The sequence below is a fragment of the Antechinus flavipes genome, chromosome 2 (assembly GCF_016432865.1).
Source record: "Antechinus flavipes isolate AdamAnt ecotype Samford, QLD, Australia chromosome 2, AdamAnt_v2, whole genome shotgun sequence".
Classification (NCBI taxonomy): domain Eukaryota; kingdom Metazoa; phylum Chordata; class Mammalia; order Dasyuromorphia; family Dasyuridae; genus Antechinus; species Antechinus flavipes.
Window position 1 is genome coordinate 462,350,407 of NC_067399.1, and position 11,206 is coordinate 462,361,612.

Here is an 11,206-nt window from a genome sequence, read left to right on the forward strand (position 1 = left end):
GTGTTCTTACAGTCAATGAGAAATACCAATTAGTTTTATTTCATCCTACATTTTTTGGCAGTTTGAGAGGTCCTGACCACCTGTCAAGAACTGCCCTAATCCACATCGACAGTGGGGTAGCTCCGGAGATCAGACTCAAGATGACGTAGGATCAAAGATTAAGGTCACTTAGACATTATCTGGAAGGGGGAGAGAGGCTCGACAGTGGGCGAAAGGAGACCAGATGTTCAGTGACGAGGGAAATCAAGCAAGTGAGGCAGAAATCCAGCTGTGTAGGTGGAGTCTTCAACCAGAGAATATGGGTCCAGGTGTAGCCTCTCGGCGAGTCCACTAGAGTCCATATGTAAGAGGGAAGTTGAGGGGAAGTGGAGGGAAGTCGTGCTCAGTCGGAGCGGTAGAAGTGAAGGGCAGCTGTGAAGTGGCCTTGAGAGCACTAAGGAGGGGTCCCGAGGGAGTTGTTTTCCCAACCCTTTGCCCCGTCTGGGATCAAGCTTACCTGGAGCATTTGCATTTCAGCCATCTGCCCGTCAGTTCTTGGCGGATTCCACGGGACCTTCCCCTTCCCCCATACCCCTACCCTCTTCCGGGAGGGTGCGGCCTTAAAAAGGGGAGGCTGAGCCAGGTGGGACCCTCGGGAGCCACTGGGGGATGTGGAGGAGGGGTTGCCTCTATTAGTTGATAGCAACTCTGCGACCCCCAGAGAAATACCCCTTTATGCTTTGCTGTGGCTGTGTGTGTCCCCCCGGAATGGAATTGCTTCTGGCTTCCTTCAAGTCTCCGCTAAAGTTCCACTGTGGGCGAGAAGTCTTTCTTAATCTGTTAGTTACTTCCTTCTGAATCGATCTCCAATTTATCCTGTGACTGTCTTGTTTGTACTTGCTTGTTTGCTTGCTGAATTTTCCATTAGACCGTGAGCTCTTAAAGAGAAGGTTCTGCTTTTCCCTGGCAGTGTCTCCCCTACTCATAGCGCAATGTACTAGAGTACTGTGGTAGGGTCTTTATAAATGCTAAATACCTAACCTTTTGACTGAGATCTGTAGTGAAGATCTCACTAGATTAGGAGCCAGGAAAGAACTAGATTCTAGCCAGGGTCTTGGCATTTATTAAGCCTGTGATCTTGGGCAAAATTATTTTCTCTCTTTGGACCTGAGTTTCCTCATCTATAAAATGCTGAGATTGTACCAGCAAATGTTTATGGTTTCTTCTAGCCATGACGAACATTCTGAAGTTTATTCCAATCATTTTTATGACTGATTGTCTAAAGAATGAATGAAGAAACCTGGCCATATACTAGCTGAGCTGGATGATCCAACTCCAGTGCTGGATCTGTCCTCACAAAGCTATTTTTCAATACTTCCAGGGAAATTTGGTTTCATTGGTGTAAATCTTCCTATTGGCTAGGCAGATAGGTACCTCTTACCCCATTCCCTCCCTTTAATAGATGGTCATCATGACAGTGTGGCTAAATAAATTCAGCTTGATTTCAGTTTCTTAATACAAGGTTGACCTTGGAGGACAGTTTATGAAGCCTTTCCTTGAGCTAGCCTAGGATAGTTTATGAAGCCTTTCCTTAAGCTAGCCCACCTAGAGCTCTTCATGCATAGCCTTTGAGATAATATATATAAAGTATTTGCAAATCTTAAAAATGGTCTAGCATTGACTTAGCACTTGGGGTTTGCAAAGCATTTTACATATGTAATCTCATTTCACAACAACCCTAAGAGATTCTCATCTCTGAATGAGAAACAGTGGCCTAGTGACAGGCTGTGACTTACTGGGTTACAGAGATAGTAAATACTTGAAACAGAATTTGAATTTAGATCTTCCTGTCTCCAAGTTCAAACTTTATTTACCATTCAAACACAAGCACTATGTAAGTGGGGAGAGAGATTATAACCAAGTGAGTAGAGAACTTGAAGACCTCTAAGATCTTCCAATTATAACTTTATAATCCTTTGAATTCAGGGGTCCAAAACATCTCTCACAGTCCCTGGAGGAAGACTATTATGGAGGCTTTTTAAAAGAAATATATATATATATTGAGATGGGGGATTTTGGAGAATTTTTCATAGCTTGTTGAAATCATGAGGATGTGGATTCATCAGATCTGGGAATCATTGGGTTAAGGAATACAATTGTGCTTGCCTCTGAGACCTATCATTTAATTGAGAATGTTGTCTGCTTTGTTAAAAAAAGAAAGAAAAGAAAAGAAAAAGCCAGGATAAATGATCTCTATTCCATGTTTCTTTTGGAAACTAGAAACAAACAAACACATCTTTCTGGAACTATAATGATGTCTTCATTTCTCATTAGTGTGCAAGGCAATAGATGTTGGAAGGCCACCAAAATACCTTGACCATTTCCATTTCTCATAGGAACAGGGAAGAAAATAGCTCTGAGAGAATTGAATTGGTATTCCAAAAGTCCTGGGTTCTTTCAGCATCCAATAGAGATGAAAAACATTCATCAAACCAAATCAAATAAAAACTGTTTACAGGGGTCTGGATGGTATATCTTTCCCAGAATATAAACAGATTGCCAATTGAGCACACTTTTTTTTCCTTTCTCTCTTTCCCATTCTTTCTTTCTCTCTTTCTTTCTTCCTTTCTCTCTCTTTCTTTCTTTGTATTTTCCTTCCTTCTTTCCTTTTTTTCTTTCTTCCTTCCTTCTTTTTTCTTTCTCTTTCATTTTCTTTTGTTCTTTCCTTCTTTCTCTCTTTCCTTCTTTCTTCATTCTTCCCTTTCTGTCTTTCTTTCTTTCTTCCTGTCTTTCATTCTTTCCTTATTCCTTATTTCTGCCTTCCTTTCCATTTTTCTTTTTTTCTTTCTTCCTACATTTCTCACTTTTCCTTCTTTCCCTTTCTCTTTTTCCTTCTTTCCCCTTCTTTATTTTTCCTTCTTTCTTCTTTTTCTTTCTTTTCTTTCTTTCTCTTCCTTCCCTCCCTTTCTTCCTCCTGTCCTCCTTTTTTTCCAGAAACAAACTTGTTAATATTCACTCCTGAATGACTTTTAAGATACAACTATAAATAGTCCATTTACAGAATGTCAAGATCACAAAATCATAGAATGTTAGACCTAGAAATGGACATAAGTACATAGAATATTAAAACATTGAATGTTTGAGTTAGAAGGAACCTTAGAACACAGAATGTTAGAACACATAATTTAATAGTTGGAGAATCATCTTTTTTCAAATGATCCTCCAGACAACCATAAATGAAAATGATACAAGACTGACCATGGTTCTCCCACCCCAGAAATTTTCAGTGGCTCTTCTCAAGGCCCCAAGATCAAATATAAAATCCTCTGGTTATCATTTAAAACCCTTAATAATTTTCTCTTTCAGTCTTACACTTTACTTTCCCCCTCCATTCTACCCTATTCCCTGCCTCCTCCCCATATATTCTGCCATCCAATACCCCAGGCCTCCTGTCCCCTGTTTTTCTTTTAAATGGAATACAAAATCTTCAGACTGGCTTCTAAATCCTTGAACAATCTGGATCCTCTTGACTATATTTCAGTGGATTTCATTTTACTCCCCAATCAAACATTCTGTATTTTGGCCAAAGTAGTCTACTAATTATTTTGAAATGCAGTTATAAGAATATTTTTAAAAGAATAAGTTCACAAACTTCAAAATCCCTTATTCTAGCCTAATACTCATGTATTATAAATCAGTCAATTAGTAAACAACAATAACAAAAAAGATGAAGATACTAGGTTTTGATCCATATTCAGTCTCCATAATCCTCTCATTACATGTGAATGGCTCTTTCCAAATCTATTGGAATTGCCTTGAATCACTTCATTGTTGAAAAGAGCTGAATCCATTACAGTTGATCACATAATCTTGTTGCCGTGTACAATATTCTCTTGATTCTGCTCACTTCACTCAGCATCAATTCAAGTAAGTCTTTCCAGGCTTTTCTGAAATCAGCCTGCTCGTCATTTCTTATAGAACAATAATATTCCATAACATTCATATACCATAACTTATTCAGCCATTCTCCAACTGATGGGCATCTACTCAGTTTACAATTCTTTGCCACTATAAAAAGGGCTGCCACAAACATTTTTGCACAGGTGGGTCTTTTCCCCTTTTTTAACATCTCTTTGGGATACAGACCCATTAGAAACACTGCTGGTTCAAAGGATATGCAGAATTTGATAACTCTTTGGACATAGTTCCAAATTGCTCTTCAGAATGGTTGGATCAGTTCACAACTCCACCAACAATGTATTAATGTCCTAGTTTTCCCATATCCCCTTCAACATTTATCATGATCTTTTACTGTCATCTTAGCAATCTGAGAGGTATGAGGTGGCAAGATCATTACATTCTAATAAGAATTGAAGCAGATTATCACTCAGTGGCAGGATATGAGAGGTACATAGAAAGTTGCCAAATCAAAATTTTCATCCTACCAATATCTAAAATTCTAACCATAGAAATTAATTTTTTTGATTAACTATTCCTTTTTCTCTATGATCCTGCTTGTTAAAATAAGTTAATTTTGTAAATATAATGTAACATGTTATAAATCTGTTTGGACCCTTTTGGGATCCCTAAAAAAGCTAGGGTTTTGAAACCAAACTTGCATTTTCCTCAACTGCTTTGGTTCTTCAGTCTTTAGATCCTTACATTTTATGCCAACCCAAGGGGGTTGGTCTTTGCAATGTCATATGCTCTCCTACACTGGCAATCAGTGGTAGAGTGCAAAGAGACCTTTAGTCAAGATTCTTATAATCAGAAGATCTGAATTCAAATTTTGGTTCTGAATCTTATTTGCTGGGGGGATTCTGTGCAAATCACTTCAGCTCCTCATCTGTAGAATGGGAATAATGATAGCTGCCTATATTACACACTTCATAGGATTATTATGAGGAAAGACCTTTGCAAATGTTAATATTTTATAGACATGTGAATTACATATCTATAGAGGGACATCATAAGAGTTTCACTCTCTGCTGAATCAAACTTAGGTTCTGGTGATCAGTTTTTATTCTATAAGCCATGCCTCCTTTGAACTGTTTGATGCTCTCCTGTTTTACCCCCCTCTATTTTATGGACCCCCCAAATTATGTTGAGAAATTCAACATGAGTTTTTGGTACTTTCCAAAATTAAACTGTTTCCTCTGGTAAATTTCCTCCCACTCTCCCCCTCCTCATAAACTTAGTAAACCAAAAACAGGATGTGGTTTATAAAGAGATTAAGATGCCATTGTGGCTATAATGAGCTGCCTGATAATCAAGTGTTTCTCCTATGCAAAGTGAGGCACTTATTTATGATGTTTGAAAAGGGGCTCCATCTCATGGTCTACATTCTGTAAGAAACCTTTGTATGTGGGGGGGGGGAGACTAGATTTGGGATCCTTCTCAGAGCTGAAATGGCCCTCAGAAATCAGATAATCATAGATTTAGAGCTGGAAGACATCATAGAAGTAATTGAGTCCAATCCACTCATTTTACAGGTAGAAAAACTGAGGCTAAGAATTGGTAACTTACAAAAGGTCATACTTAATAAATAGAAGAATGGGAATTTGGATCCATGGAATTTGATTCTAAATCCAAGGCCCTTTCCATTATTACACTCTGCTCTCTCCTCAGACCATCCTCATATTCATTGCAGGTATTGCCTTTGTATCACCCCTGACAATCAAGTGGCTACCTGGATATTTCCAGAAGTTCTTACCTTACATAGTAAGTTGTTTCATTGGATAATCTGGCAATTCCAGTTTGTCTCCAAACACATCTTTTTTTTTTTTTTTTTTTTTTTTTTGGGGGGGGGGTTGTTTACACCTTTGCTACTGTCATTCTCCATACCTAGAATCCCTTCTCTTACTCTAGTCCTTGAACTTTAACCTCTCCTTCAAGGCTCATTATCTCCCTTAAGAAAGTTTTTTGAGCTTTATTCATCACTCCTCCCTTCCAGTTCACTCAGAACTTCTTTCTCTTTCTCCTAATATTTGTAGTCTTTAGTTTGTATCTTTTCTATGCACATATTACAGCCTACTTTCTATTGAAGTTATTTGCATCTACATCTTATCCTTGTTACTAGGAGATCTGGGAGCATGTTGTAATCATCTCAGGATTCCGAATTTGTATAGAACAGACTAGGCACTGAATACATGTTTGTTGAATGAATCCGCCAGGAGCATGAGTATTGGGAGGGAGAAATAATAATAGCTGACATGGCCCACTCAAAATCTTGCTCTGGACTTAGGCTGTAGAAATCTCTGCAAGATATAGAGAAGGCTTTCTTTTGGAGTCTACTTTTTAGGGCTCTGGGGCAGTCATTGTAAAAATAGAAAGGAAATACGCACATAGATCCATAGCATCCTAGAATGTTACAGATAGAAAGGCACTCTGTTTGCCCTTGAAGATCTATTTTAATATTTACATATTAGCATATAATGAAATAGTCTTACACACAAAAGGCACTTAATAAATTCTTTTTGATTAATTAAAAACTACTGTGAAAAAAAAAGAAAAAAAATCCACTGTGATGAATCTAGGAAAATCAGATGGAAGACTCATATTTAGAGTCCCCAAATAATGCTTGCTTAATTCAGCAGTATTTACAGTACTTTAAGGTTGCCAAAGCACTTTTCTTTAAGAGAGCCAAGTGAAGTAGATAGTGCAAATATTTATTGTTGTGCCTATTTCATAGAAGAAGAAATTGAGTTTAAGTGACTTGCCTGTGGTTACATAGCAATGTTAGAGAATGGGATTTGAACTCAGCTTTCTCCCATCGAATATTTTTTTCCTGCACTATCATAATAACTTTTGATAGCCTACTGCATGCATTTCCTGGAAAGACTTATGGATGTGATCATCTCTTCTCCATTTTGATTGATTAGATGATCCTGGCTCAGAAATCATTCTTGATTCAAATGCATTCCTTTCTACTTGGGGTGTTATGGCATCTTATACAGGGAATGTCCATCTAAAAAATAAAAGCATGTCATAAGGTCAAGATATAACTCCAAGGACAGCTGCCTACAGAAATAGAATCATCCTTCAAAGTCAAAAATACATTCTGGTTTCATCAGTGACTGGTTTGCTTTGATTTTTATAAAGTATAGCCTCATGTACAAACTTCCAGGAGCAGTCCTGAAATTTTCTATGGGAGATAGAAAGGAAAGGGGCTGGAGTGAAGCATAGGGACACTGGTGTTATTCCCTGAAGGATAATAGGAATGGTTTAGGCAATCCGTCAATATATCAATAAACAATTATTAAGTGCCTACTTTGTGCCAGGCACTGTGCTTAGGATGGACTGTTTTCTCCTCTGCTGGTTGAGAATGAATAAATCCATTGATGGGAATCAGAAACACACGTCTTCAAATATGGCCACAAAAGTACATGTATCTGTTTCACAATAAAAGAAAAAAATCCTCCACATATGCATTTGTAAATACATACATATAAAAGCACATTTTAATACACATTTAGAGAAAGATTGCCCTTCATCCTTCTGAGTAACAAGGCCTGTGCTAGGAGTAGCTGGTGGGAGCTCTCCCTCCCTTTAAGCAAACTGTAAGCAGCATCCAAGGCCATTTGCATGAACCCATCCAATTTCCCATAGAAAGATGTAAAGACAATGACTGTCTTTTTGAACCTTCAAAAACTTAGTAGGAAGGGCCATTATGAACAAGAAACACACATTCTGGCAAGCAGGAGAAGGAAGCATGAAATAATTATGCACTCCCCGAAGTGGAAAACAAGGATGTGTTTGAGTGAACCAAGAAAGAGGTTTCCCTACATTGACCCAAAAAGACCCGTTTGCAGGAAGTGAGGCTGTGGGAGCCATGTGTAAAACAGGTCATGGTCTAAAAAGGCAGGAGGCCCGTGAGATGCAAAGAGATGTCACCCTGTTAACTTCGGCTAAAGAGACCAAAGACATGGAGAGGCAGCCAAGCAGAGAGAGAGTCGCCACCCGGGGCCAGATGTGTTTCTGCGGCCACCATTCTGGCGGCCGGGCCCCGAAGGAGGAGAGCCGTTTGTTAAAGGAGCGGGAGCACCCCAGTGTTCCTAATCCCTCCTTCCCTTCTGGGGGCCCCGCGGTGGGCTGCAGGTCACAAGTCTTGTCTCCGTGGCGAGGCGGTGTTCTTCACATTTTCTGACGAGCCTTTTGTACCCACGCTATTGTGTGAACACAGTCGTAAGCCGAGGGGGTTGCCTGCGTCGTGGCCACAGGGGAAAGGTCAGCTTCTCCGGTACCGTGACCCACCTGGGTCAGTGAGTCAGACAAGGAGCGGTCTTCCACGTGTCCCCGGGTCAGGAGGGGCTCCCTGACCCCCGGCCCCTCAGGCCGCGCGATGCCGCGTAACCTACATGTGCGAGTCCTGCACGTGCCGTGGGCTTCCATCCCCATATGCATACAGTTAGTGTAGATGCCTTGTGGCGGAGTTGAAAGGGCATCAGATATTGATTCAAATACTTTTTCTCACACAAATATGCATAATTATTTCCATATCCCTGAATGCTCAGACACATAATATAAATGCCTGTCTATTTATATATGTTGCTGATATGCACGTGCATGATCTGTTCTGCCCGAGCCCCGACACACGCACGTGCACACGCGCACACACGTACGAGGCTCCCGGGCGGTTCCTAAGCATCCATACCCAGAATGCACAGCACGCACGAGCGCCCCCCCCCCCCCCGCACGTGTGCACACAGAGGCGCTCACGCAGCACATGAGTCCGTGCACGCACGCACGCACATACTTAAGCACACATAAGCACATACTCCGAGCCTCCGGTGCAGCAAAAACTGGGCTCGGGCTCCAGGCAGTTTCCCCGGAGTATTTGCCAGCACTTGAGCTGATGGTTTCCTGGAAATTACTGGGCAGCTGCCGGGTCCTATTCTCTCAGCTTCAGGAAGGCAACTCAGCACTTTTGCTTTTCAAAGTCTGGGACTCATAAAAGCAGCACTTTGGTCTCATATTTTCCACTCTCACGATGTCTGACCCCCCTCCCCGCTCCCCAAACTCCTGGAAGGGCTCTCCCGGAGCGCCCTCTGCCGGGGCCTCAGGCTCCGACCGAGGAGGCCCCTGGAGAGACACCTCGGAGAGTGAAAGCTCAGAAGTGGAAGGGACCTTGCAGAAGGTCTAGCCCAACTTCTTCTATTTGCTAGGGGGGAAGGGCTTTCTGGAGCCCCCCCAGGCAAGTTGCAGGCGGTCCGGACCAGCCCGCAGGCTTCGGTTCCCAATGCGCCGTTTCTCACCGTGCCCTGTATTGACTGTCCTGTTGCAAATGACGGGGATGCCTTATTAGGACCTCCTTATGGTGAACCTTGTGAAATTAATAATGCATTTTCCATACTAACAATCTGGAAATAATCCCAGTTTGTATTATTAAAGTCAACTATCTGTCTGTCTGTCTGTCTGTCTATCTGTTTGCCTACTGGGATTCCTTAAATGGGTCTCATCTGTTTGTGTGTGGGCCCTCCACATTCAAAGAACTCTTTACATTTTACGAGCTACTTTCATTTTGTTCCATCCCTGGAGCTCTGCGACGACCCTGAGTAAGAAACAGGACAATCATTATCACCTCTGATTTATCAATGAGGAATCCCAGGCCCAACGGAGGAATTGATTTACCCACAAAAGAACTTAATGAAATAGCCAGAACTTGAACCCAGTTTTCCCAACTGGACAGTGCTGTCTTTACCCCATATTTTATTATCACTTTATGTGTATATTAAAGTACTGGAAATGCTTAATCTGGAGAAGAGAAGATTTGGGGAGGGTGGGCTGAGAACAAGAGCTGTCTTCAAGTACTTAAAGAGTGTGTTCTGGGAAAAAGGGATAGACTTGTTTTGCTTGGCTCCAGAGGGAAACACGGAGCCAAGAAGGGGACTTGCAAGGAGGTAGATTTGCTGGAGGACTGGACTTCTTTAGGAGGTATTGAGTTCCCTGTCATTGGCAGTGTAGAGGTATAGGCTCAAATACTATTCATTGGCCAGGGCTACTATAAAAGGAGTTCCTGATCAGGCATGGGTTGGACTAGTTAATTGCTGAAGTCACTTTCAGATATGATATTTTGTGATTCTATATTGACTAAATAGTTCTATGCACAGGTAAAATAGAGTCATTTACCAACCTGCTACACTTGCTGTTCTTGGACATCAATAATCAAAAAAAGATTTTATCCTTTTTCATAAGGTTCATACATTTAAGGGACTTCAAAGGCCATCTAACCCAACCCCTTCGTTACATGAATGAGGAAACTGAGGTCCAGAGTGGTCTAGTAACTTGGTTTTGGTCATACAGTGATCATCCTGGAGCCAAAATTTGAACCCAAGTCCTTAGACTCCAAGTTCTATGCAAAATACTGCTTTCCTTTTCCAAGTCTGCATTTTAAAATCTTCTCTAGGAAGGAAATTGATCAGCTCATTGTTGAGTCCCTGCCCAGAAGCATTATCTGCAGAAATACCTAGGTCTGCCATGGTCACTTTTAATCCAGCTGATCTACCTCGGACTGTTTTACACTCTTTTTTACATGTTATCTTCTGCCATTAAAATGCCTTAAAATATAGTCTCTCTCTCTCTCTGCTTGTATTTGCATTCTAAGCACAGTGCTTGACACTGGGTAAGCACTTAATTTTTTTGTTTACACTTTAATTTTATTTTGGCCACAGGAAGACGTGCAATCATCCAGGATAAGGCTGGATGGGGGATAACTACCATGAATCAATCAAGACACACAGGATTGAGACATGGTACCTAAAGCTGGCAGATCTGTGTCCAGATCCTCATTCACCGCTGTGACCTCCTCTTCTCTTCTCTGGCCCCCTATTTCCTTATGTTCCTTATAGGCTCTATGGGTTGTTCAGCACTTCTGGTATGAGAGCTTGCTGAGCCTTTTTCATGGCTGCTTATCTATCTTTGGTATCCACTTGCCACCCAACTTTCATCTGTGACTCCAAGAAGCTGTAGCATAAGAGCAGAGATACCCCAGTAAAACCTTCTTGTCAGACAGACTAAACCAGGTTGAGGATTACGGACAGGCTTCAAATTCACTGATGAGTTAGGAGCACATGAAGACTCCCCTCAGCAGAATGGGCAGATGGAACAATTTGTCCCAGAGAATAGCCATGAAGGCAGCTGAAGCAGGTGCTGGGGAGTGCTTAGAGATTGGCCAGACATTGAAGATGCCGGAGTTATCCTCTGCATCCCAGGACATTGCCAGTAGTCT

General features: G+C 41.3%; 1 long non-coding RNA gene across 1 annotated transcript; it reads right to left on the reverse strand.

Annotated features, from left to right (window-relative positions):
* Positions 1-6,626: 6,626 nt before the first annotated feature.
* LOC127550533 (uncharacterized) lies at positions 6,627-7,667 on the reverse strand. Its single transcript, XR_007950882.1, has 2 exons — positions 7,250-7,667; positions 6,627-6,946 (listed from the first exon to the last, which is right to left on the reverse strand). It is a non-coding gene; the product is annotated as an uncharacterized LOC127550533 (long non-coding RNA).
* Between the last annotated feature and the right edge of the window lie 3,539 nt (positions 7,668-11,206).